The sequence below is a fragment of the Protobothrops mucrosquamatus genome, unplaced genomic scaffold, assembly GCF_001527695.2.
Source record: "Protobothrops mucrosquamatus isolate PMUCROS unplaced genomic scaffold, P.Mucros_1.0 scaffold_133, whole genome shotgun sequence".
NCBI lineage: Eukaryota > Metazoa > Chordata > Lepidosauria > Squamata > Viperidae > Protobothrops > Protobothrops mucrosquamatus.
Window position 1 is genome coordinate 184,016 of NW_015386209.1, and position 24,634 is coordinate 208,649.

The following is a 24,634-nucleotide window of genomic DNA, read 5'->3' on the forward strand; positions in this document are numbered from 1 at the left end:
ATGGAAATTCTGGCCTTTCTGGTTGCCACTGTTAAGCAGAACCCTTATCATACTTGAATGTGGCACCACATGGTTGCCATTTGCGACCTCCTGCTGGCTTCCCTACTGATTTGGGGGCAAAAGAGCGTTGCAAGCAGCAATCCCAGGACTACGGGATGCTGCAACTTAATAAGTGTACAAGGAACAGTCATAAGCACCACTCATTCAGCACTGCTGTAAGTTCAAACAGTCACTGAACAAGTGGTCCTTAAACGAGGACCATGTTAGGCTTCATCCAGCCAAGCATTAATTCAGTCAAATCTCCGTATTGATAGTTCTGGTGTTACATAATCAGGTTAACCGAATTTTTAAAAAAATCACTGCTGTTCCCCATCTTTTTCCAGAGGTGTTAGTATCCGATGGACCCTTACGTCAGAAAACACTGGAAAGATTTCATAGCCTCATTAACTCTTTACCATTAGGCAACCAGGAGCCATAGCTATGACTTTGCCACTATCTCCAGTTAATGTTTTGAGAGTTGAGTTCTGTGTTAAAAGCCCACAATTTTCTAATCGAAAGCCTGCTTTTTGAACTGGGTTTTAGCTCTAACTTTTTTCTATTTACTCTTGCATTCATTTCTTCTCCTTGCTTCCGTTGTCTCACTTCATTCAGGAGTTGTATAGGCATTTAGAAGAAACAAGATAGATTTCAATGTAGAAAAAAAAACTGAAGTCCAGCCAGAACACCTAAAATCCTCCAGGGCATGCCGAAGAGAACATCTGTGTAGATAACAAATAATAATATTTTCAAGGCTCATTTGGATGAGGATGCCTGACTGCCCTGTCTAACCTACAGGGCAAAAAGAGGTAGCATGAGAACATTGATTAGAGATGATCATGAGTATTTTATATGCTCTACCTTATCCTTTCCCCATTTCTTGCTATACATTTTGGTTTCTGGAGATGCCACAGAATGTCATGACTGCATATCTTATCTGAAAATAAAATGGTCTGACCCCATTTAGAAGATTTTTAAAGCAGCCTTTCAGCTGGACTTGCATGACCCCAATGGAACATGCTTGACTCTTCAGCAGGGAAAAAAAACAAACACCTCAGTCCAGAGGTGATAGCTCCTTAGGCTTCCTCTACTTTAATCAGGCTCTTCGGCCTTGCTCATCAATTGTCAGAAAGGTAAGATGACTTCATTCACCAGTTGTGCTGTTTTGCAGAGATACTGCTTGCTCATATGACCATGGGCTTTCAGTAAGCTAAGATGGGAGCTAGTCGTTAGAACTATTTTAAGAACATTCCACCAGCTCTTGTTTTCTGGTTTAAGATTTGAGATTTCCAAGGCTCTGATGTCAAAGAGAAAAAAAAGTGCCTCTGCATTACAGGTGGAAAACTGTAGTCCTGCTTATCCTGATTCAGAGCCCATGGGAATGGCCATGTGCACTGAAGGCAACTAAATATAGCAATGCTAATTTTAATGGGCAGACAGATGAAAGGGAGGGAGAAGACTGGAGAGATGTGAAAATGTGTCATTGATGAAAGACCAAGGAAATTGGGGATCCTATGGACGTGACAAAATGTAAGCAGTGAATTGTCAGCTTTAAGAGCTTACTATAGGCTCAACCAATGCTAGTTTTTAGTGGGCATGGCAGACTACAGAAGCAGCTGATTTGGGGTGCTATGAAAAGGCAGCAAAGTGTTTAATGAATAGCTACTGTATAGTATGTTTGCATGCCAGAAAAAGGCATTCGTGAGATTTTTCCATCTCACATGCCAAAATAACTTGACCAGCCTTGGTTGCTATTATGTTCTTGTTTGGGGAGAACACTATTTCTCGTTCTACCTTTGGAAACAAAATGTCTTGGGCTGCCTTTGGAATAAACATTGGCATAATAAATGCTAAGATGCTTTTGAATATCGGTTCCTGTCATAAGAAGAAAAATACAGCTCCACATACCAAGCAAACCGGTTCAATAACAAATTCACTCAAGGAAGGTTAAGAATTTGGCTACTGAATTGTGGCTAAATAGTTCTAGATGGCAGGTTTAAATATGGAAATAAGAAAATAAATGTAAACCTACACAGAGTATGAGAAACCAGTATAGGCATTCCTTTGTGATATTATACTGAGCTAATTAGAAGTATTTGGCAAACAAGATAAGACAATGGATCTTTCAATGAACTGATATATCTATTAAATATCTATTAAATATATCTATATTTAATAGATATATGGGAAGCAAAATTTGCTGCTGGAAAAGTTCATTCACTTATTTCCCAATAACTTGATGTTGGTCTCTGGCACTATTCCAGTTATGAAAATAAGAAAGGAAAGGAGGATGTATTTGATAAGCAATTTCAAAGGTATTTTCTGTTTGGATGGTAACATATTTTACTCAGAAATAATTATTCCTTTGCTTAACTAGGTCTCTCTTCTCCCCATTCCCCTTATTCAGTGTTTCTCAACCTTGACAATTTTAAGGCATGTGGACTTCAACTCCCAGAATTCCACAGCCAGCAATGCTGGCTGTGGAATTCTGGGAGTTGAAGTCCACATGCCTTAAAATTGTCAAGGTTGAGAAACACTGCCCTTATTGGATGGTTGCTGTAGTTCAGTCAGTGAGCAAGAAGGTCCTGGTGGCCAGATGGGACAATGCAATGGACCAGACAGGCCTAGGAGCAATGGTGGAGTGGCAAAAGTAACAACAGCAACAACAGCACGAAGAGGTTTCAGGCAGAGATGGAGATGCTGTTGATCAGCTATTTGGTGGCAGCAAAGAGATTTCATGTGGAACTAGTGAAGCAGCCAGTCAATGGGAGGAATTCAGCAGTCAAATAGCTGCTGCAAAGCCTGCAGAGATCTTTGGCTGGAAGTAACACTGAGTCCAGTTGCAATTGTTCCCTTGATGATGGTTTCTGTCCAAGGTCAGTGGTAGAGGTGTTGTGAAGAAGCTTAATTTTGTGCTTCTGGAGGATTTGGGTACTCAGCAATATTTATAAGAAGGATCTGGGTGTTCTGGAATATCACAGAATAAGTATGAACCACCAGTGTGGTACAGCTGTCAAAAAAGCTGTATGCTGCACTGGTTAGACTACCGTCTGGAATACTGAATCCAATTATACATTGGATTGCAATACATTGCAATATAAGACAGATGCTAAGGACCTGGAAAGTGTGTATAGAAGAGCAACAAAGAAGATAAAGAGCCTGGAGGTTAACTTTTATGAAGAACATTTAAAGAAATTGAGTATGTTTATCCTAAAGAATGAAGATTAAGGGAAGACATGATAGCATCTTCCAATACTTGAAGGGTCGTCATAGAGAAGAGAGTGTTGATTCACTTTCCATAGCTCTCAAGAGTGGGTAGAAACTTCACAGAGGGAGTTCTAAACTTGAAATAGGGAAGAATGTCCAAACTAAGAAAGCTATTAAGAACAGCCTGTCTTCAGGAGTCACGAATGCTCTATCACTGGAGGTTTTCAAGCAAAGGATGGATAGCCAGAAATTTTCTAAAATATGAAAGGGAACTTGGAAAAAATTTATACATGCCCTGCTCCTTGTGTATGGAGGTGAAATATTTGGAACAGACTCTCATGATTTCCTATTTAAGGACGCTTTTTAATGCATCCTTGTGCACTTCATTATATGAAGGTAGAATCCATGAATTTTTAAAATAATAATGCAAGAAAAGCAGAAGCAGTTTCCTAAGTCAATTAGACCAAAGTCTTAGATGGCTTTCTATCTTAGTGAGGCAATATAAATGAGATATTATGGTTGTGCAGCATTGCAGCTTCAACTCCTGAAGGATGTTTCCTGGTGAATAGGGATGAATTCAACTCTTTAGAGTAACTGTGTTGGAAAAGATGCAGTTGCTTTAAAGAGATGCATTTGCCTCATTCCATGTCCTGAATTAAATCCCAAAACTTGCACAACCCTCTGAGATATTCAGTAAATTTCCTCCAGGTCTCTAAAGCCAGTGAGTATTTCATCCATCACTACCGTATGTTCAGGATTATATAGAACTACGATTGAGCATATTAAATCCTCTGCTCTGCCCTTCTGTGCACATCCATTTGCCTATGTGATTTCTGACCATGAGGCACTGGAGCCCTACATGTGCTCCTGGTTGCTATTTGCAAAGAATATCTTTGATTAAAGCTTTCTTTGAACATCTGAAATCCTTTTTTTTCTGTTTACATTAATTTGTGGCTAAACATCATCCACATGGTTTGAAGCATACTCATTAGAAGCAATTCTGTTACAATGAAGGTCTCCATCCACAAAGAGGGTGTGTCAGGTTTTTCAATCCTTGTGTGTAAACAAGGGCACAACAAATGTTGCAAGTATAAACTCTCCAAATTTATAAGACTAAACTCCTATGACATATTTATGTTTCTGCATACACAAATCACATTGAGTCTCACACTCTTCTACCTTATTGAGTCACTGGATTTTACAGGCAGAGCATGGGAGGCAGCTGGATCTACTAAACAACATCTTGGGTGCTATGAATGTGTGCCAAATCACAAGGAAGAAGAATCACAATTAAAATGTCAAGCTGGATCCTATTTCCATAACAAAGTTAGAGAGGATTTCCCTCTCTGCAGTTTTTTCTCCTTTCCATTCACCATGTTTAGAGAGCCGAGGTTGGGTTTTCCATGCTGTGGTTTTGCAACTATGCAGGACATGCACATAATATATTACACGTACAGTGTTTACATCCTACATGGCATAATTTGTTGAATATACACATTTCAAATGTATAACAGAATCACCCAAGATTGATTTTTTAAAAAATGTTAGATAACTTATTTAAGCAGAATTGGGCTTTCACTGTTATTCTTTGTTCTTTATCGCTTCCTCCTTCCTCACTTTGCCATTATTTTCATCAATGCCGCTAATGTATGTGCTTAAACATTACTTTGGTAGATCTGGCACACTTTCTAGGTAAGCAGGAAGTGCCTTCTCACTATTACCAGTGAAAGGTTCTGAGAACAATTTGCCATTCTTTTAACAAAACAAACAAACTTGGAATGAATGAATGAATGAATGAATGAATGAATGAATGAATGAATGAATGAATGAATTCTTTTTAGGAATCAGAATTTTACATGGTCTCTATGTATAAACTGCTGCCTGGCCCAGCTCTGCCATGACATCACAGCAGCTGTATCAATGTAGTCAGAGATATTAGCCCTTACCCTTTATAGAGCCCCACTAAGTAGCTAAATATGGAATGGCTATTGATTCCTAAACTCTTTGAGCTTTTATTCAGCTATAAATTGTTCGTGTAAGTACTGGTTTATATTTCTTGCAATGTATACTGTTGTCTGACACAGAGGCATTGATTACTCATTTTACCTAAAGAAGTTATCACAGTCCCTTTCTGTCATACTGTTAAATTCCATCATTTATTCTTTATTTTTATTTTATTATTAAATTTATATGCCACCCTTCTCACTCTCAAGAGACTCTGGGTGGCTTACGATGTTATAAATAACAATATAAAACAATTTAAACATCCAAAGATTAAAACACTGGGCATCAAAGTTTTAAAAAATTAACATTAAAGCAAATACAAAACTGATGTGTAAAAGGGGTATTGGTAGGATCTTCTACTAATCTACTAGCCACCTCCAAAATGAGACATCTCCATTGGGGCCCCAAGCCAGTTGTCAGAGACACGTTTTCAGGCCCTTTTGGAAGGCCAAGAGGGTTGGGGATGGATCTCACCTCATTACTTGTATGTCAGTGGCTCAAATCAGATTCAGTGTTAGAAGAACATTGTAAATGTTAGAAAAAGTATATGTTTCACAGAGGAAAACTGAAAATTAAATTTATGGGTGACATTAGATAAGATTCTTGAACTGGCACCTTCCTGGCTACAGCTTATAACACCCTGAAGGCGTTTGGGCAAAATGTGAAGTGTAGTTAGGGTAGTTGGCACACAACAATCCTTTGTAATTATGCTTAGGGGAAGACATGAAATAGTTTCAAATTCAGAACAAAAGATATTAAGATACTCATGTTTAAATTGAACTAAAGAGATTATGTTTCAGGCAATGGGATATTGTTTACAGAAAAAAGTGGTCACAACACAGAAGTCAGATTTCACCTGAGGTTATCCATCTTCTCCAGCTAGGAGCTGTGTGTAACTATTCCCCCAAGTAGCTGGAGCAAATAGTTAAGCTGCAACGGCTACTCTTGAGTGAGGAAATATCTCCTTTCCTTTACCTGGCATCTGGATAAGCAGAACAGGAAATTCCTCTTCCTGGGGACTAAGTTTTTAAATAAATGTCTTCTTTATAACAAGTTGACTATTATAATACTCTGTTGTAATTATAAACAGACTGTAATAACTATAAACATCCTTTATAACAGGATGATTATATCCAAGCAATTTTAGAATGGTACTAGTACAAACCAACACTAGAGCAACAATGAAAAATGATTTTATTTTAATGAAATACACAAAAATATGTACTTTAGAAATTAGATGTCTGAACTAAGTTGTAATAAAGTAGGATTGACACAATTCTACTTCTGCTAAGGCTTTAGGATAGATGCATCCTGCATCCTAGATCTAGTTCTTAGAAAGTCTGTTTAACAGCCCATGGAACTGCAAGTTTAAGATGATCCCTAGATTACGGTATATACTTTTTCAGTTACAGTGCCACCCATCCAGAACTAAAGATGAAGATCATCTGGAACCAGAGACCTTCTGTACAAACAGTAATTCCATAGTTCTATTTTGCTGGAATTCAATCTCAGCTCCTTCATTTTATCTAGACTCTCACAATTTCCAAGCATGGGGTCAGGATCTTACTATTTTGCTCAAATAGAGACATATAGCTGGTGTCATGACCTCACCAAGGAATTTCACATTGATATTAAACAGAATGGGATAAGGGCCAAATTCTGAGACCACCTGCACAATTATTAAAGAATCCATAAGAGACAACTATCCAATCTCTACTCTAATATCTACAACTGTGCTGTCCTTCTCACTCACATACAAACATAACAGTGGTTTACTGGGTTTATTAATATTCTCCAGCAGTTCCTTTCACCAAAAACCCAAAACTGTCCCAATTAAGTCCAACCAAAAGCAGACCAATGCTAGTCCACAGAGCAATAGCCAATGAGTCCAGAAGACACTTGAAAGTTTCCCAAACAAGACAAATCTACCAGGCAAAATTAAATACACAACACAAGAGGGTTCACAAGGCACGATCCAAAGTCAAGGCATGGTGTCAAATCCAAAGCAAGGCAGGAATCACAATGACCAGGAACCACACAGCTAGGAAATGAACACATTGTTCCCAGCATTGTCTCCATCTGTCTGCTATGCTAAATAGCCAGCTTCTGGTGCAGCCCACCAAGAGGGACAAAGCTGCCTCCTCATGAGTAGTTAGGCTGACCTTCATTGCTCCTGCCTTTTCTCTGCCCTATGTGTTGTCGGATCAGGTGCAGAAGGCAGTTCCTCGTCCTCATTATTGACCAGCTGCAGCTGCATGCTTTCCCCACCTGAAACCTCAGGGCTGTCCTGCTGCAACTGTGCTTCAACCAAATCAATCTCAGCTGGCTACTCATCCAGTTTCTCTTCCATCAACCACTCCCCTCCACTTGGACTTTCAGCCCCTGCCTCAGAGCCATTGACCAACTCCCCTCCTGATGTGCCTGGGGTCTGGTTCATCCTTCTCTGAACTGACATCTGGAGAGGCATCTCAGGAAGCATCTGGGGGAGACATCACAGCAACATGTTTTGGAAAAGTTGTACACAAAAAAGAAGTAGGGATGGTTACATAGAAAAAATATGGGTAAATGCAGAGAAATTAATATAAGTTATTTACAATAAATGACTTTTTCATTACTTAAAAAATCAAAATTGATGTAACAGAATAATTCATGTTAATTAATATTAGGGTAAACCAGATCTGCACATCATTAGTATTCATCTTTTACAGTATTTCATTCTCTTCATAAATTACATATCCTTCTTTTTTGAGTAGGCATAAGCATAATCATGAGGAAGAGCCCTATGATAATACAAAGGACTGGAAGGGTTAATGAACTTATTTCCTTTCTCAATAAATGTTTGTTAACATGTAATTTATATGGCTTTTCAATTCATTTTATAGAGATTGACATGAATGGAATATACATTATTTCCTTGAAATACAGCAGATGACTGGGGCTTCTGGTCATGGCTAAGTGAGGATGTCTTTGTGAACAAGTAGAGAAGAAGAGTGAGAAGACAGTCTGTCAAATTTCTCCAGATAAGGAGAGCTCAGGAGATTGCCCACGAATGCCCTGAATTGCAGCTCCTTGCAAGGAGACAGAAAACAGCAGTCTCCCATGGTTTGAGTACTATAAGCTCAGGGGGAAGATATCTCGTAAGGACACTAAACCAGTAGAACTCATTTTCTAATCAGTTTTTGGAAATGTTCAAATTAATCACTTTATGGATATTAGCAGTGGTGGGATTCAGCTGATTTGCACCACTTCGGCAGAACCGGTAGCTAATTTTTTGTTGCCCAGGCCCAGAATGGACTTCTGGAAGCATCATCTACACAGAGAACCGGTTGTTCACATATTTGAATCCCACCACTGGATATTATAGACCTTCAAAATGGCAAGCTTAATTTGATTCCTGATAAGTTTTACCTCTTCTTTGGATTTAAGAAATTTTTACATAGATTCATAAGAATTTAAAATAATATGCAATTGGCAAAAAGCAAAAAAAAAAAGTTTGATCTAAGAAAGTTTTAAACAGATTGAGAGCCGAAGAGATTTGGAATATTGGTTATTTTTGCTGTTAGATTCAAAAAACAACTATATAATTAAATAATATAATTATGGAAAATGACTGGAACAGAACTAAATCCACCTTAGGAACTGAGCCATACAAATGGACACTAGAGGGAACTAAAGGACCAAGCAGATAAGAATGAAAAATGCTAAGGTGGCTATAACTTTTTCTTGCCTTAAAGTGTCCTTTGAAAAATGGACTGGCATATTAATAATCAGAAAAGATCTTGGACAGGATGCAGTTTTCAATGGATAAACTTTTCAAAGACGATGAGAATTTTTTTTAACCTGACATAGAAGTTTGAAGACAGAAGACAACAAAAAGAGATTACCCAAATGGGAGTACACAAGACTAATCAGGAAAAGGATCTGGACATTGAAGAGTTGTGACAAGAATTTCTGGCCAATGCCTTTTTATGGGATTTACAAAGTAGAATGGTAAAAGATTTGAAGATTTTTTTTTAGATACCTAAGAGTGATGAAAGATCAAATTCTGCAATGACATAATAATGATTTAAAGATCAAGACTGTGAAAATCAAAAAGAAGGAATATAAAGTTGGATTGTTTGACCAGAGATAAACTATTTGTTTGATATTTCTGATAGCTGTTAATGGACTTTTTGCTGAACTAGGAATGAAAAGATGATGATTTCTGTTTGGGTATAGATAAAAAGGCCATGAGAAGAAGAGTTTTGTTATTTGTAACATTAAGGAGAAAATTTAGCATATTAACTTACGTGTGACTAAAGTTGGAAGCCACTTTTTTATTATCATCTTTGTTGCTTTTCTCTTTTCTACTTTTCTCTTTTTTTTCCTGCACTTTCCAAACTTTTCTTTTTCCCTTTTCTTCTATTTATCAAAGTTATATAACCACCCATCTCACCAAGCACAACTCTGGTTTAGTTTGCATTAGTTTTTACTATGCTTATTAAAAAGCTTCAATAAAATTATTACTAATAAAAAAAATACAGCAGATAGCTCATGTATCCTTGTGAAGTGTATTGAACTTTGATTCAATTATTTTTGTCCAATACAAATTTCATCTCCAAGAATGTGATCAAAGGGCACACTATATTAGTATACAATTAATTTAGTAAATTTATATCCGACAGCTGAGTGTGAAATCGGTTCTGTAATGCTTAAGTGCTTTGTTTAAGCTTAGTTTTTTCTAAAGAGGATTCTCACAACATCTAATGCTTTTCTACACATGGGTTTTATCATTTGTACAATAGAAGCCCCCTTTTGATAACAAAAATGCTGTTTCTCACTTATACTTAACAAGTAGGGAGTATTAAATTTAGTTATAAGTTTATCCACTTCAAAATATTTACATTGATTCTCTCATTCAGCTTCCTCATATTTTCCTTTGTTTTTTCTTCAGTTCTACTCCATCAAAACCTTTTGGCTTTCCAGTTGATGAGCAATCAGTATTTTTAAGTTAAAATTTATAACTCAGAGTTGAATATTTGATACAACTGAAAGACTATAAACTGTCATAAATTTATCAGAATGATCCTTTCACAAGGTTTCCAGTGGATTAATAGAAACGTATAAATTTATTGGTTGCTTGAACTAAAGCACGTTCAGGGGCTGAAATTTAACTGGAAGTTCTCCAGTACATAATCAGCTGCTTAATACGATGGAATATAATATTACATTGACTCCTTGCCTACCTCCATGAAGCTGAGAAATATGAATCTTGAAAAAGACTCACAAAGTTTGTGTGATGGAATTGGGTAAAGAATGTGGCAGGAATTCTTCAGCTAACAATTATGCCACTGCCCCAAGGGAATTCTTCAGCCAACCATTTTATCTTTTAAGCAAATCACCAACAGCAAAGCAAACTTTACCTTTCTTCTCCTCTCTTGTCTGCATCTAGCAGAGTTTTGTAAATAATTGTATGCCACAGACTATTATGAAATTCTAATGTGGCAGATATAAATCTCACCAATTAAGACTGTTTATAGCTAAGTCAACTCCATTCTAACTGTTCATTATAGGAGTGAGTTAACAAAGTTCCAGGGGTCCATTTCATTGCTTCTTGGGTTTTTGCCCAAGATCAAGACAGTGTAGAAGTCAATTTCCAAGTTCTTGGGAAAATCACTTATCCACTGAGTGCAGACTTCCTGCACTAATCTGTCCCGATGAATTGTTGCTACCACTTAGCCGGTTTACAAAGAGCATTACAGCTTGCTTTTTACATGTTTAGCAGAGCAAAACAAGGTCATAGCATAAGCTGAGATATGTTATCCAATTCCATTCCGACCAAAACACTGGCAATTTTATCAGTAAACATATTTTAGTTATGGAATATAGCATCCAGAACAAATTGTTATTTGATAAAATGTAAAGATTAGCCTTAATATCCAAAACTAACCTTAGTAACTCCTCATTTTTAAATCATCAGTCTTATATTTATCCCTCCGTCCTCTTTCTCTCTCCCCCCACACAAAGCTTTCTCTAATTCTTCTCTTATTTGTCTCACTCCATCGCTTCTAACCTCCACATCTGATTCTAATTCTACCATCATCCCTCACGCTCACCTGCTGCCAGTCACCCCTCCAAGTATTTTTCTGTGACATGGATTAGTCCAAGGGTGCGCTGTCAATTTGTTATCAAGGGGCCTTCCAGTCACAGAGGGTGAGGGGAGGAGGAATGAGGGAAGTCTTTACATGGTGGTCTGAAAATCATCCTGTTTCTTTCATTTTCTCTTTCCTGCTGTTCACCTGGAACTGAATTATTCCAGAGAGATGGAAGTGATTAATGCTGCCAGATAATAATGGGCGAGCCTCCTTAGATCTTCTTCAAACACTCGCCTGGCCTCCCTCACCCCCTGTTGAGCTACAGCTTGAGTGGCACCTGTCTTTTTCCTTTACCTGTGCCAAAGCCATCAGGCTGTGATGAGGACATTGACATTCCTCTCAAAAATTGCCTGGCCACCTATCAAGGTCACAATGTTAAATTTTATTAAGCTTTTTTGTTTTAAGCAAGTGCCACCCAAAATGTAGCAAGGTTCTGCCAGTGGACTCTAGCTCACCCCTGGATTAATCATTCAAACTCTGTTCTGACTAAAGCTAAAGCTAAATCTTGTGAATGGCATCATTTCTGACTATGGAAAATGTGTCTGATGATTGAATACTCATCCATGTCTTTTCCTCCCTTCTTCAATAAATATCTTATTAATTAAAAATCAATACATTAGCACGGGTCCTTTCTTTACACAGCTTGCTTTCCATAAACTGGGAGACTGTATTTCTGTGTCTCAATGGAGCAGCCTCCAAACACATGGGACTTATTATTGGAGAAAAAGCAACAGGCAAATAGAGATGTTTGAAGAATTTGGTATTTGAAATTTCTGATGTAAATTGAAAGGATGTGTACTTTTTTCATACTGTAACAATCCTGGTTCAAATAATGGGCCATTTTTTTTAAAAAAAAAATGTTATGCCTGATTTTACTTTAAAAAATAAACATTGAAATATAAAAATGTACTGTACATTCATAGGGATTAAAAAACCAAACACGTTAAAGGAAAATGGACATATGAACGAACACATACAAAACTGATGTGGATTAGCTATAGACTAATTTACCTTTCCCTTCAACAAAGAGCAGGGATAATATGGATTGGGCCTACCATATTAATGGGTTAATCAATTTCTCTCATCCCATTTTTTCAAATAAGATGTGCTCTTCCTTGTAAGAACATGAAAGAGACACAGCTACGTGTAAACTTGCTGTACTCTGCTTCCTGGGAAGACCAGGAATACTTAGGAACTGTGGTCAGTTCCTTTGGCCTTGGGCAGACTGTTCTAGGCTGAGAAAACTGTGTGAAACTTTTACTTACACAAAATTGATTTAGAAACCACAATTTGGCTGGTGCTGTAAGCAACCCTAGAACTGTAAGATTTATGAGTCACCTAGGTACTCATAATTTTTCACTAATATGGTAAATACAGGGAAGAGATGCTTTTTGGCAAAATTCTGCGAAGAGGTCAGAGATTAGTTCTTCCCAGTGAGGCCACCCTCCAAAGACAAATCCTTCAGTTGGCTCCAAAAATGAAAAGGACAGGAGATCTGACCAGGGATTGTTGCTTCTTCTTTTTTTAAAATCTATTTTGGCTCTGAGATCTGGGCCTAAGTTTGCAATAACTGCTTCTCAAAGGGCTGATAGTTTTAGCCACATAACCAAACATCTTTCCAGCCTGCCAAAATGTAATAGCTTTTCCATTTCACACTAAAGACAGATGAGAGGGAGGTGCTGGGAAGCACTGCCCACTTAAAACAACTATCTATGGCTATCTGATGTAGCAGTCAGCCTCTGCAAGGGACGGTTCTTGAACTGAAATTAAAGAATCGAATAAGGAATGTGGACAAAATAAGAAAATATATTAAGGAAAGGGGGCAATCAACAATGTTTAATTTTTGATATAGAAATCCACATATGAGAAACCAATGCAAAGATGCAAGTGTGATTATTACATGTTACGGTGGAGAGGAGGAGAAAGAGTTAGCAAGGTCCCAATACTATTCAAAGACTCACTTATACAAAGAAACAAAAAGTGTTTGAACAGCATACAAAAGAGAGAGAGAGAGAAAATAGTTTTCTTGTATTATATATGAACCAAACTTGAGAACGTGTCCATTATTTAAAGTTCTCCAAAGATGACTTCAGCAAACCACAACAACACCGACATGATGACATGTGTGAGGCAATGCCTTCACATAAATGCCACTATTATGTACTTGTGTATCGATGTCTGACATAGCCATGGCATTTGCACAGTGACATTGACACATGTTGCCTCCTCATTTCTCTTTCTTGCTTCCCACCTCTTGTGGATACTCTGCTGTTATGTGTCTTATCTTCTAGACAAGGATAAGACAGGACTTTTAGGTTATAGCACTCTGGTTCTCATATATCTAACAAGGAACTTAGGTTGCCCTTTAGCTGACTAGTAAAAATCAGTCTGTCAGTGCTATGCTTTTAGCAATGAATGGCACTTTTTAAAAATCTTTTACAAGTTTCACCTGCTACAATATATAACAGGGGTCTTCAAATGTGGCTCTTTTATGACTTGTAGACTTCAACTCTCAGAATTCCTCAGCCAGGCACGCTGGCTGAGTAATTCTGGGAGTTGAAGTCCACAAGTCATAAAAGGGCCAAGTTTGAAGAGTCCTGGTATATAATGTGCCATATTGGATATATTTCTGTTCTGCTTCCAATTTTCTGCTCTTGTTATCCTTTCATCCTAAAATAGAGGGTCAATCTAAAAATATACAGTACATACACTAAATCACTTGAATAAATAATTATTTATGTCTTACGCATACAGTATGTAATTGTAGTTAACAATTACAAAGATTAGTTGTAATTCAATCAAATCAAGTTCAATCAATTAAAACCAGGCTAATAGTGCGAGACTACAAAAGACTGGAATAGTTAAAAACAACAACAACCCAAAGTCTGTTATTAAATTCCTATAAATCCACATCTTTAAATGGTGATTTTTTTTGTCTGGTGTTATTATGTGGTTTCATGTGTAAAATCAGCAGGTCCAAAGATGGGTCCACCATGCAGAAAAAGAGCAACAGGTTTCTTTCTTCCACCCCACCCTGTTCCCTCTCCGTAGGCTTTGTTCTGCATTAACAACTACTATGATCTATGCTTAAGAAACTCTAGACTCTAACCTCCCATTAAACAGAACTCAAAGGTGAGAGACTGATAATACCTGAGGCTCTACCGAATGTTTATCCACCGGGCAGGAACAATACGTGAGCCACTGTTCCTGGTGAAAGGTGAGGGGCTGGAAGCACATTAGAGTGGAACTTACTATTTGCTCACCAGGTAGGTAGAGCCAATGCAGAGGCCCAGGCTGGCCAAAAGGGGGTCTGACAAACAGAAATGTGAGAGGGCCTGTCACCCCACTGCACAAATGAAATCACTGCAAGATATGGGGTATAACTGATTTTATTCTTTATCTGCATTAAAAGAGAAAAACACTATGCAATCAAGATAACAAGGGTCTATAAAAAGACCCTCCTCCCCTTGGAGTCTGTCTAAGTTCATGCTGAGAACACTTCTATTTTTAGTAAAGCCTTGCTTTTTTATTTTATTCATTAGCATTTTGTTTGGCTTTGGTATTCACATTTGTGAATACCTCTCTGCTCTCCAATTTCCTTATTTTCTGTTCATGCTTCTGGCATGGAAGGGAAGCGGGTATCAGGAGCGCCACTTGAAAGAGGGCATTTTTTTTCTCCACAGTGCCACAAGATTAATGTTTTTCTAAGACATTGCGAGAATGCCCATTGGGCGTTGCTATTTCTCTCTCAGGATGTTCCAGAACAGTGCAGTTTTCTAGGTTTCTCTGTAAATAAGAAAGGCTCTTCCTGCTTCTGCAGCTATCAGAGATGTCTCCTGTCACTATTTCTGGAGGGCTACTGAGAAGAGGTCAATGAGGATGAGAGATTTTACTGGGGAGGAATCTGAAGGGTGGCAGATGCTTATGGTGACCCTAAGGATGGCTCTTTGATGACTCTTTGATTGTCGTTTCTGAATTGAGTGTGCAGGGATGCCTTTCTCCAGAAATCCATTTTTTTCAAAACTGTGTATTCAACATCTTTCTGGACCAGCATTTAGTAGAAAGTCAGAAGTTTATCTGTCCTGGGAAAGAAAGTATGCAGTGAGAATTATTCCTCTCGCTTATTATTTTGTCTACCCTCAAAAGAATTCTGCCAGAAGGTAGAATTTGAGTGCATGTCTCTGGGTTGAGGTGAATGAGTGCAGTGTGATATTGGTACAACTTCAACTTTGTCCTTCTGCTCCCTGCATATTTGTAATGCTTTGTAAGTAGTTAGCTACCAATTATCTCTGAAATATACGACTACATGTTACTTTCGTTAATGACATTTTAAAAAATGGACTTGTTTGTGGTCCTTCCAGAATGCAGGTTTCCCCCCCTTATTTTGGTATTTACAAACTGAAGCATAACACAAAGTCCTGGAACACAGGCAAATATAAACTGATTTTAAACTGTCCATGTGGTGACAGCTGTGAAAATTCCACCAGCTGGAAAAGCAGAAGCAAAGCCATCCTGCGCAGGGTTATCAGTTAGCTCAACAGGCAAAGGAGGACGCAGACAATTGGAAAAGAGGACAAATGGGGAGAAAGCAGGATACACTAAATTGATTAATTTTCTTGGCATCTGTGACAAAAAAAAATACAGTGAAAAATTGACAAAAAGTCCCAGGAATGGACTGGAACAGTGTTTTTCAAACTTGGCAATTTAAAGATGTGTGGATCTCAACTCCCAGAGTTAAATTTTGGGAGCTGAGGTCCACACATCATAAAGTGGCCAAGCTTGAGAAATTTTAGGTTAGAGCCTTGAGAATGTAATTGATACAGGTCTTGACAACTTCAGGCAGCAGAGCCAGCTGGTAGAAGGTCTTAATCGAGGCCACAGAATGTAGCTTGTTTACTTGGGGTTAGCACTTGTTAGAGAAGTGTTACCAAATGGAGAAAAGCTTCTCAGGAAGAGATACTCAAAAAATCGGACAATATTAGATTTTAAGGCAAGGCCTGCCAGACAGAGGACATCCAGTAACTCTACACCTCCCCAGCCAGTGGTGGCTTTGGGTCATCTCTCAAACTAGCTAGCCAATCTGCAATATTTCATCAACTTTCCTCAGAATATTGTGGAGATGGCTTTTGGCATTCCCTGCCATCATGGGTGATTTTGTTGGGTTCCCATTGAGGAAAGTGCTCTATGTTGTGGTGTCAATGCTTCTTGGTAGGCTAGTGCTGCATGAAGAGAAGCTTGCTGTGATATTTAGATCTCACCTGCTACTTTTAAGAAATCAGTTCAGTCTGTTAGTCCTTCAGAACAAAGGGACTGACCTTGATAACACTCCTGCTCTCCTCCTCTCTTTCTGTCTCTGTCCACATTTTCCCTCAATTTCTAAATCATTGCTTGATATTATTTCATTTGAAGAATGGGACATACAGCTCTATAAAAATGTGTTTTCCCAAGAATGTCCTTTTATTTTTAGCACACAAATGGCATACATTTTGTTTCCCCAGAATCAGGTGCTTTAGCAGTTTATTAGATTACACAGTAGATATCACGTACAGACAGGAGATCAACAGTATGTCTCCTATTCAAATATCAAATAAATATTAATTAGAAAGCCTTGGGATGACAAAATATCATCTCCTGGGAGACTCTAAAGACCTTGTGATTAGTATACCGATAAAAGCTTCATTTAAAACACTAGTTATTTCTCCCTTTGAGTTCTGACTGCTGTATTAATTACTAGACAGGATTTGCTTTTTGAAGTTGATTGTTAAATCAGGAAAGCCAGGTGAAAATAAATTTCTCCCCAAAATTAAAATTAAAAAAAATCAAAACAAACCAAAAACAGAGAAGGGAAGGGAAAAGGCAAAAAATACTGTAAAGAAAACAACTCAGCTGTTTAAACATTAATTAAACCTTAACCACCTATGCTAATGTTAGTCAGTCTTATCATTCTGTTGATAGCCTGTTCAAAAACACAACTCATATCATTACTGTAGGTCTGCAGTGGCACTTTCCCTCCCTAACAGTACAGTATCTTATTCAATCCACACTCGACAAATTCTAAATTCTCCATATATTGATAAATATCAAATTTTTAGTATATAATTACAGCACCTCATTCCTCTTTTCAAAGTTAACAAAGTTATTGCTATTAAACCAGAATGAAATAACAGTAGGCCAAGCATATATCATATATGTCTTGTCTCTGCCATTTTATCCTAGCCAGTCTTTAAACATTTTCTGAGGTCTACAATGAATTTTAGTTTTTAAAATTTCTTTAATAAACTTCATTTTAAAATCACATATACTTAATGTTCTTGAAGACACTTGACCATTAATTTGTAAATTGGAATATTCCCACACTTTACTCCAAAGTTCATGCAAATGGCCAATATCCATTTTAGTTATCTACAAACCATTATAAATTTAAAATAATCCAAACAGATTTTCAATGCTAAATAAGAATTTAGGAGCTTTGACTGCTGTTAATATATCTGGTCCACATGTGAAATCAAAATATCTTTTAATTGCATATACAGTACTGCCATTCTGTAGTTAATAGGTAATCCAAATTCCTTCTGCACTCACGCTACTGACTCGTATTCCATTTGTGAACAACTTTTGTTTCGGTATTTTCCATCCAATAGTTGTGTAGTTGATTGAGTTTTGCCTAAACTAGTGTTTCTCAACCTTGGCCACTTTAAGATATCTAGAATACATTTCCCAGAATTCCCAGCCAGCATGACTGGCAGTATTAAGATAAGGTTAGGAAACCTTAGGAACTTTAAGTTATGTGTTTTTCAACAGTCAGCATACCAGCTGGGAAATTCTGGGACTTGAAGTCCACATTTCTTAAAGTTGATAAGGTCAAGAACTTTGGCCCAAACAAATAACTTGGCATTATTAACTCCTTAATATTTATTCGACAGTTTGATTTTCAGATTTTTGTTCTGGGTCATTATATTTGATTTCTTCTTCTTTGCTGCTTCCATTGAAATTGCTGCCTGCACTGAAATTGTGAGTTTTGTCAACCTAATGGGCAAATCATAAGGTACTGTTAGAACTAAGTCTTCATCCTGGTTCATCCAAGCCAGGAATAAATAAGCAAACATGGCAACTGCTTTGGGAAGAAGGTTACAGTTTATTGCAGAAGAAAGATGGTCCTTGCAAGAAGGAGCAGAGGAGAAGAAAGAGAGTGAGCACATGGGTAGAAGGTTTTTTATACCCCCTCTAGCCGTGTTTGGAATAGTTTCCTGTTCCTGTGTTGGTTTCTGCTTTTTAAAATACTTGAGGAAATATATATTTCTGCCCTTTTAATATTTCCTTCTCTGGGGCTCTGACTTCCCACAGTACCTTTGAACTGTGCCACTTCCTCCTTATACTTAATCATCTTGCCCTCAAATCAGTTCTAATTCTCCCCAAGCCCACTTTCTAGCGGAGCCTGTCTCTTCCTTCTTGTTGGAATAGGCCAGAATTCCTGAGTCAGCATGGCTGGTTCAGGAATTCTGGGTATTGAAGTCCACAAGTCATAAAAGAGCCAAGGGTTTCCTACCCCTGGAATAGGCAAATAAAACACTTTGAAGTGAAACTTTGTTTTCCATCTTTATATCCCAACAGCAGCACTGAATTCCATGCATTCCAGAAGCATTCGGTAGAATGAGGATTGCAAATCTATGGATGCCGATCTTCACTTCAAAATGCTTCCAATGCTAACTAAATTCTTTGAAAAACAATTCTCCCACCATGAGGTGGGAGAGCGGGGCAAAATTTTGTACAAAAAGAATCAGTAGGGAAAAGGGTTGTTAAATATTCTCCAAAGTTCTTCAACCCTTCATTGGCCAATCGGTCAGTTTTTTAGGTAGGCCTAATCCTAACTTGATTTCCCTTCAATTGGGAATTTTTTTAAAAAAGAATCCTACTACAAAGTGCTTCTTTTATTATTATTATTTTTAAAAAAACACTCTCATTTCAAGAATATGACAGTTTTGATTACCAGAGCACCAACGCCCCAACACTGCAAATCCAGAAAAAGTTTTTTTTTAAAATTCTTCTGTAAGAGATCTCAGTACTCTTTAAGCAAGAAATGACAACTGCTGTATCTCATTGAACTGGATAACAAGATGAACCGAATGACTTGATGAAGTAATAGGAAATGAATGGGATTTTAAAATGCAACAATCTGAGGGAACTAATAAAAATGTTTGAGCCCCCTAAATGAATGCAGATGCACTGGCTATGTATCAAGAGAGGGAAGAATTAAGAAACTTTGATATATAACAAGTCCGTTAAGTTTATGAACCTGTTGTTACATTTTATATAAAAATGAGGAAGTGCAAACCTTGCATATAACCAACAGGATATTTTAAAAAGAGCCAGGGTAGTTAATATATTATGATAGGCATTGGCAAGGACTCATCTGAAATGCTAATAAAATCCTGAATCCATTCTTACTTCCAATATCATTATCATCAATCATCATCATCCAGAGAAGAAAAACATTGTTTAGCCAGGGATGGGCTGAACGACATTTCTGAATATACCCACAGACTGCTGAGTGATTTGCAATAGATTGGCAAGGACTTTTGACTCCTGAATTGTTGAACACAGGCAACAAGAAAATTCCTGCCCCTTATAATGGCTAGTTATGAAATTAAGAAAGCTTGGTATGAAATCAAAAGTAATGTTTTGCAGAGAGGATCATGAGATCTCTTACTTCTGATACTCAGAACAAATTTTTGGCCAAGAATTTTTCAATTCCAATCTGTGGGTGTCTTTTGTGGCAGGCTTTAGTTGGTGGATCTTAAGATTCTAGTCTTTTAATAAAAGTAGCCTTCTGAGCCTGAATTTTGCTGTGCTCTGAACCAGTGGTGGGATTCAAATATGTGATCAACCGGTTCTCATGCTGCTTCGGGAAGTCCATTCTGGGCCTGGGCAACAAAAAATTAACTACCGGTTCTGCTGAAGTGGTGCGAACTGGCTGAATCCCACCACTGCTCTGAACCATACAGATCCCAGCAAAAGCGAAGGTATCTCACATGCTCATAGGTGGTCTATGAGATCATCAGATGTGTTGGAATACAATCCTGATAATCCTCCAGTCAATGGAGGCTATTTCTGCTCTCATCACTGTTGCAATTTTGATGGCTGGCTTGAAGAACCATGAGATAGTTATTTCTAGGACTGTTGGGTCCAAAAGGACTTTGCTTCAGTGTCTCCCCCTAATCTGGGTCTAAATCTAGTCCTGATACTGGCTTGCAATAGTGTTCTGTAGTCTACTCATTTTTCTATCTCTCCAATTATAAAGCCTGGGCAATGGGGTTTTTTTTTTGTTTTGTTTTTTAAATGTATGGCATTCTAACCAAAACAAAATCCCTCTAATTCTCTTTTTCAGCCTCAGTGCATATTTTAGCTTTCTCTATTCACCTCCTTCTGAATAGAGACCAGTGTTCTGGACAAGCAGAAATCTTCCTTACGTAAATTATATCTTCTGTGGTGACCTAGAATTTTAAGGACAATTAAATATAAGAAAACATTCAACAACTGAGCCCTTTCTGCAATGCTTATGCTATCGCCTGATGTCAGGCCATCACGGTGACCCAGTCTGAGATACCATAATGGAGGCAAAAGAAACTCCCAAATCCCTCACAAAATCCTCCCATCTGATATGTAAAAGAAAAGCCCGCTTAGACCAAATATAAACAGGAACACCTCAGCCAAAACAAGCAGGCTGCAGAAGGTCAGACTATCTGAATCATGCATATCACAGTAGCTTTGACATGCTCCCAATCTGTTCCAGCAGTGAGAAGGCCAACAGAAACCTGTATTTCTCTTGGGTTTTTCTCTAGACTCTGCTTGTGTTTCGGAATGGGATGTACAAGGCTTCAAAAAAAGCTGATTATTAGCCGTCTGTCCCCAGTCATGTAACCAGGAACACTGAAATATCGGTACAGTGCTTCCTTTCAGACAATTGTTTTAGTTTCAGTCTATTGCCATTTCAGATAAAGTTGCCTTGTCATTCTAGGAGCCCTTGCTCAAAGAGCTGTTGCCTATCAGGACAGATAAGATCAATCAGCCCCCCTACCACAAAGATCCTGCAGGAGAAGGGCAGAAGGGCAGTATGGACAACCATGGGATCTGGCAGGGTGAGAGCTGTGAACAATAAACAAAAGGTTTTCGGTATGTCCCTGCATAAGAGATACAATCAGGGCTTTTTTTCAGCCGGAACGCGGCGGAACCGCGTTCCGGCACCTTTTTCCGGGCCGGCCGCACCGGGCGCAACATCTGGGGGGGCGCGCTCGCACTCGCAGCTCTCTGCCCCTGCCTGGCTCACAACCGCGGCCATAGGGAGGCTCGGTCGGCGCGCCCCTGGCCCGTTTCCTAGGCGACCCTGCCCGAGNTCACGCCGGCGCCCTCAAAGCCAAACGCGCGCGGCTTCTCAGAGCAAAAGCTGAAGGCGGAGAAGAGGACGCTGGCCAACATGCTGCCGTTCGGGCGCCAATCAGCAGGCGGACTGGAGCAGAGGAGGGCGGGGTTTCCCACCAAGCGCGGGAAATCTGTTCTCTAAAGGGGCGGTCCTAGGGTTTGATGAGGGCGTGGCCAGGTTTGGGTGGGGGCGTGGCCAGGGGAGGGAGGTGAGTTCCACCACCTTTTCTCTGAGAAAAAAAGCCCTGGATACAATGCCCTTAATAGGGATACTAAAGTGGCAGGTCAAGGTAGTTAACTCAAATTGTGGTCTGAGATGAAGAACTTGTTTGGATAGGGGAAAGTGAATCAGATATTACACATCAGTCATGCAAGAAGAGCAAGGCATCCAAAAAGAGAAGCCGCCGCCATTATGGAAACTTGGTGGGTTGAAATCCACAAATGGAACATACAGCTAAAGGGATTTTAATTATTTAAAAGAAACAGACCAAATAAAAGAGGAGGTGGAGTTGCACTATATATACATCTTTACAGAAATAAAGCATAACAGTGATGTAAACTGTCTTGAACACATTTGGGTCAATATAAAAGAGAAAAAAATGACATTGCCATAGGTGTGTACTATAGGCCACTCAATCAAACTGAGGAAATAGATGAATTTTTTGCTAGTCAGTTATCTAAGGTATGTAGGAAGTACATCACAATAGTAATGGGGGACTTTAACTACCCTGACATCAACTGGGAGACAAACTCCACACCAAGTGGAAGATCAAACAGGTTCCTGACAAACCTGACAACTTTGTTTCCCCAAAAGTAGAGAAGGGAACTAGAGGATCAGCCATATTGGACTTTATTCTCACTAACAGAGATGAAATGATAGAAGGTGTTGAAGCTACAGGAATCTTGGGGGGAGTGATCATGCAATATTGGAATTCAACATTATGCAAGCACAAGCAATAGAACATAGTCAAACTAGAGTCTTGGACTTTAAGAGAGCTAATTTCAATAAACTTGAGAGAGCTTGGGAAGGATTCCATGGATGAGGTGTTTCCTCAAGGTGAAAACAACTCAAGAAGAAATTTTGAAAAATGAGATTATAAAAGCCCAGTCTAGCACAATATCTATGAAGAAGGAAAATAACAGCTCTCAAAAGAAACAAGCATGGCCACATAAAGAACTCTCTGATAAATTGAAAAACAAAAAGGACAGGTATAAAAAGTGGAAAGAGAGGCACATAACTAAGGCAGAATATCAGCAAATAGCCCAAGCCTGCAAAGGTGAAGTGAGGAAAGCTAAGGCTCAAAATGAACTAAAACTTGTGACAAAAGTCAAAAATAACAAAAAAGCTTCTTTCAACATGTAAAAAACAAGAAAAAAGTCAAGGAAATGATTCACCCATTAATAGGAGAAAGTGGCAAGAAGGTGACAAGCAACAGGAAGAAAGCAGAACTACTTAACTTATTTTTTGCATTTTTTTGCATTTACACAATGGGAAAAAACAGCCCAACCTATCAAAAACAGTACCATAAAAAACAGATTAAAACACAATTTAAGATAGGCAAGAATATGGTAAGTGAGTACCTAGGCAAGTTCAAATCTACCCTAGGCAAGTTCAAATCACCAGGACCAGATGGATTACACCCCAAGGATCTGAAAGAACTGGCAGATGTGATCTCAGAACCACTGAACTATATCTTTCAAAGATCCTGGAGCACTGGGAAACTACCAGAGGATTGGAAAAGAGCTGATGTAGTTCCCATCTTCAAAAAATGAAAAAGAAATAGATCCAGGAAACTACAGACCTATCAGCCTGACTCAGTACCTGGGAAGATTCTGGAAAAGATAATCAAGCAATGAATCAGTGAACAACTAAATGCAAACAAAGTCATATCCAAAAGCCAACAAGGGGTTTGTCAAAAACAGATCATGCCAAACAAATTGAAGTGTTGATACCACTTTACAATGCCTTGGTAAGGCCACACTGGAATACTGCATCCAGTTTTGGTCACCACGATTTAAAAAAGATGTTGAGACTCTAGAAAGAGTACAGAGAAGAGCAACAAAGATATTAGGGGACTGGAGGCTAAAACATATAAAGAACGGTTGCTGGAATTGGGCATGTCTAGTTTAATGAAGAGAAGGAGTGACATGACAGCAGTGTTCCAATATCTCAGGGGTTGCCACAAAGAACAGGGAGTCAAGCTATTCTCCAAGGTGCCTGAGGGCAGGACAAGAAGCAACGGATGGAAGCTAATCAAGGAGAGAAGCAACCTAGAACTAAGGAAAAATTTCCTGACAGTCAGAACAATTAACCAGTGGAACAACTTGCCTCCAGAAGTTGTGAATGCTCCAACACTGAAAGTTTTTAACAAGAGATTGGGCAACCATTTGTCTCAAATGACATAGGGCAGGTATCACGCCGAAACCGCACCCACCCCATTGCCGGCAATGGGGAAAAAGTCGTGATACATCATGCGAGTTTGACCTGCCTGACATAGGGTTTCCTGCCTGAGCAAGGGGTTGGACTAGAAGACCTCCAAGGTCCTTTCCAATTCTGCTATTCTATTCTATTCTATTCTATTCTATTCTATTCTATTCTATTCTATTCTATTCTATTCTATTCTATTGACTAAACGACCTGGAATAAGGCAACTTCAGATCTAGATATTTTTGAGATTATTATGAACCAAATATACACCCAAAGGCATGAAATAAAGCCCTTCTGAGGATGCCAGTTCTTTTAAAAATAAAAATGAAAATCACTTCAGGATGATACCAGTTTAAGTAGAGCCATGGAAAAAAAGTCTAGGAATCCTTGTATAATTTTTCCCTTCACA